This window comes from Equus asinus, chromosome 17 (assembly GCF_041296235.1).
Source record: "Equus asinus isolate D_3611 breed Donkey chromosome 17, EquAss-T2T_v2, whole genome shotgun sequence".
Lineage (NCBI taxonomy): Eukaryota > Metazoa > Chordata > Mammalia > Perissodactyla > Equidae > Equus > Equus asinus.
In genome coordinates this window covers 25913813-25918387 of record NC_091806.1, presented here as the reverse complement: position 1 = coordinate 25918387, position 4575 = coordinate 25913813, and the positions used below count along the sequence as shown (strand labels likewise).

Sequence of the window (4575 nt, the reverse complement as noted above, 5' to 3'; positions counted from 1 at the left end):
CAGATTTATATATATATATTTAAGTATAAAACTTTTTTGTTATGTGTTTCTGTGTAACATTAGGGAAAATTATTTAAAACAATACAATTTTATTTAAAGAATTTCACATTGGGATTCATTCCACCACTCATCAGGTACCTTAGTTCTTCCAAAGTTTGACTTAAGATTTATTTTCAAGATAAACCCTTTTAAAAAGAACCTATACTTTTTAAATTGAAATATACTATATATAATGCATAAGGAAGACATGTTAATTTGATACATTTAAATATTGTAATATGATAGCCATTAAAAAAGTAAGAACTTACAAACTGCATGGAATACAGTAAGTGAACAAAATTTATACTCCTTCTGCAATGCATGTATAGAAATGTTTTGGAACACTTGTAATAAAGATGTTTCTAAGAAGGCTAAAAAACATAAAAACTGTAAAAATTTAAAGTATAAAAATAAATAATTAGGGGCTGGCCCCATGGCAGAGTGGTTAATGTTCTGTGTACTCTGCTTTGGTGGCCCAGGTTCCTGGGTTTGGATCCTGGATGCGGACCTGCTCCACTCATCAGCCATGTTGTGGAAGCATGCCACATAGAGAATAGATGAAGACTGGCACTGATGTTAGCTCAGGGCTAGTCCTCCTCAAGCAAAAATAAAAGAAAAAAGAGGAAGATGGGTAATGGATATTAACTCAGGGCGAGTCTTCCTCACAAAAAAATAAATCAACAAAAATAAATAAATAAAAATTAAAATTAGGTGGAACTTATGCTTGATCCACTTGTCTCATGTGAGTCATCTCACAATTATTTCAGCTGGTTTTATTTGATCTCCGCTTGAATATGGACATACTGATGACATACTTCATACATTTCCCGCCTAGGAAATTTGAGATCTAATTACTTCAAACAACTTACTTTAAGGCCTTCTAAATAAGAATTAAGTTAAAATCAGATTGACTCCTAAGCTATCATAGCCAAGAATAGTACATATTTTTAATATATTGCCAAAATCTAAGATTTAAAAAAAATGACTACTGGGTCTTTCATACTTTTAGCAACTCTATCTTGTAATTCTTTCCCAGATATCCAAGAAATAGTTCTGTGAGCAAAGCAAACAACATGGTCACTTAATAAGTCATTTCCAATGATGTGAGTCTACAGAAAAACCCTCATCAGCTCCAGATTCATATTTTGCCATCATGAATTAACACCTCCAATAATGAAGTGCTCCCCTGGTTCACACTTATATACAGTAGCCATGCCCTGCCGTTTTCTCATGTAAATCATTTTCTTCCAGAGCAAAATTGTGCTTTCTTACTTGGACTTTCCCCTGCTTAGCTGTTTGCAAGCAATAAGTGATGCTAGAGGAAGCTCATGAGGCAAAACATTGTCATTACATGACAATTCTTCAAATGAGATAAAAGCATGGTGTCTAGTCTAGAGAAGACTGTTTTTTCCTCTCTTTCAAGGGAGAAGAAGCTGCTTATGACAACCAACGTGATGCAAGATAATTTGAGTTCATGTTTCTCACCTTTACCCACACCAGAGTTCTATTTAGCTCTCAGAGTCCCACTCTTTTCTGATCAGAACACTGGACTCAACAAATAATCATGGTGAATTTGCACATTCAGTCATCTTTGCAGTTCTACTACCTTTATTATAAAATGCTCGATCAAAATTAGATCATAATCTCTGTCTGCAGTTGTGGTGACAGCTGCCATGTAAACTCTATGTTAAAAGCATGTCCAGAAGACAGATAGAGTGAATCAAGGGAGGCAACTGAAATGGATGCAACATAGACTCCTTTTCATATTCTCCTTGTCTTAAAATAGAAGAAGATTTCAACTAAATCTCTGCCAACTGGAATCTACTAATATGCAAACTTTACAAAAGCAGAATCAAAGTGTTGCAGTTGTGATCAATGATAAACGGAGAGATGGATTAGCCTTGAAATTCACAGAATCTGAAAAAAACAAGTGATGTGTATGTGTCACTAGAGTTCATGGTGGAATTCACAGGTTTCCATTCTCACACAGAGAAATAATATACCTTTTTCTCAAGTTAAAGAAATTCTAAAGTTCTTGGTACAATAAAATTACTACAAATTTAATAATTTCAATTTAATATAGTGATTTGTAAGTAGAAATAGATATTTCAAATGAACAAAAATTTTCATGTTGAATTTTCTATACAGATAAAAATACAAATAAGAAAAGTTTAAATCAGAAAGATTCTTCGTGATCATGTAATTAGAGACTGTGGTGTTGATGGCTGGTAACAAAAGGTGATATCCATCTCCATTGCATAAATATAATTTTCACTCAGATATCTCAGTCTCTCTTAAATTACTCTCTTTTCTGGAGTATACTAAAATTCACTAAAATAATTCATATTTGTGATGCAACTATTTCTGTTTCAAAGCCTAAAAATCCTTCTCTGGGCCATAACATTCTTTCTTTAATCATTTATTATTTTAAAATTCCCTACCATCAACTGATATGCTCTTTGCTTATAGCCCACTTAAATATATCTACTTTAATTTGGGCAATCTGTGCTACAATCATAATAACCCAATATTATAAACAAATTATTATAATTGGTAAGATTTAAGAGAAAATTTAATACTTCCCCAAAATTAGAAGGGATCATTTCAGGAGCAAAAAGTAATTTTTACAAAAAGAATAATATGGTGATTACAACTTCAAAAGTCAGAACCTTCTTAAGAAGAAAAGACTCCTTCAGTAGGGTGAATGTTCTCACTGTGTTATGTCACTGTTCTAGAAGGATCTAGGTAAACATATGATAAGAATTTGAATGATAACTCAAAGAAATAGAAAAGAGGTTACCTAGATTATATATATCTTTCCCCTTAAAACATGAAGATTTTATAATTATTTGAATCTGGTGCTTTCTGCTGAGTCAGGAAGAACAACCAAGTTGAAGGTTCATGAGCAGACATTATGAGACCACAGTGTCTAATAAATGAACAGTTTGGAAGGAAAATATGCCAGGCAGTGTATATAAGCATATAGAGGTGTAACTATAAACAGACAACATCAAGAAGTCAACAGGAAGAGGGCAAGGAAAACACTAGATCAAAACCAGAAGTGATACTAGGCAAAGAGAGGCAGAGACACAGAGGTAAACAACATCTAAGGCAACATGTCTTACATACCTTTTATACCTGGTGCTTTATCCTCTTCTACATAAGATTGATTCAAAACTAACCAGTACATGTGTTCACATTCCCAATTTTCCTGAAGGAACTAATTCGTATGCCCCAATTTAGGATTATATTGATTGCACAATAAGAAGAAAATATACTCTATGGACTTCTGGATCAACTCAAATGATGAAGAAAAATTTGAAATGTCCATTCATCTTTTGTCATCTGAGATCAACTTCTTGCTCCATAACATCTTCATGGCATTTTTCACTTCTGCATTCCTCAGTGTATAAATCAGAGAGTTGAACAAAGGTGTTCCAATTGTATAAAACACAGCTGTAATCTTGTCCATGGGGGAGGTGGTTGCAGGGCATGTGTACATAAATATGCAAGGACCAAAGAACAAGATGGCCACAATGATGTGGGAAATGCAGGTGGAAAGGGCTTTTCTCCTCCCTTCAGCACTGTGGTTTCTCAAAGAATGCAAGATGATAACATAGGACAACATCAGCATGACAAAGCTCACTGTATAAATGGCTCCACCATTGGACACAAAGAGTAGATTGACCACATAGGTGTCTGTACAGGCAAGTTTCAACAATGACTGCAAGTCACATAAATAGTGATCGATCACATTGGGACCACAGAAAGGTAAACTCAAGGCCAGAAAGATCTGAGCTAAAGAATGCACACAGGACCCTACCCAGGTCACAGCCACCAACACACCACAGACCCTGTGGCTCATGATAGTCATGTAGTGCAGGGGCTTACAGATCATCACATAGCCCTCAAGGGCCATGAGGATTAATATGAAGATCTCCAGGCACCCAAAGAAATGAAACGAAAAGACTTGGATTATACACTCATTGAAAGAGATAGTTGTATTCTTCAAGAGGTCATCTATAATCATTCTAGGGGCTGTGGAAGTAGAGAAGCAGGTATCAGATAAGGATAAGTGGAAAAGGAAGAAGTACATTGGACTTCCAAGTGCCTGGCTGGCCTTGATAGTAGTAATAATCAGAAAGTTACCCAGAAATGTCCCCACATAGAAAAACAAGAAAGTGACAAACACTATTTTTTTCCTAACAGGATCCTGGGTCAACCCAAGTGAATGAATTCAGTCACATTATTATTCAGCTGCATGATTCAAGAATGAGGTGCAGGGGTGAGTATGAAATGGTTTATCTGCAAAAAATAAAGGAATTAATTAATGATGTGATACTTGGTGTTATGGAATATTTTAAGAAAAATAAATATTCTTCATCATGGACATTTTAACTATGGTTTCTTAATATGTCACTTTGTTCCACAATTTGTAATGATCTCTTCATCGGGTCCTTATGAATCTCATGTAAGCTTGTGAATGTTCTACTTCTGACAGCACTCTTCAAATATAACTCTGTGGCTTTTACATAA

The 4575-nt window shown here is 34.8% G+C and overlaps 1 pseudogene; it reads right to left on the bottom strand.

Annotated features, from left to right (window-relative positions):
* Positions 1 to 3370: 3370 nt before the first annotated feature.
* On the bottom strand, positions 3371 to 4302 carry LOC106836445 (olfactory receptor 4C16-like; annotated as a pseudogene).
* Positions 4303 to 4575: the final 273 nt, after the last annotated feature.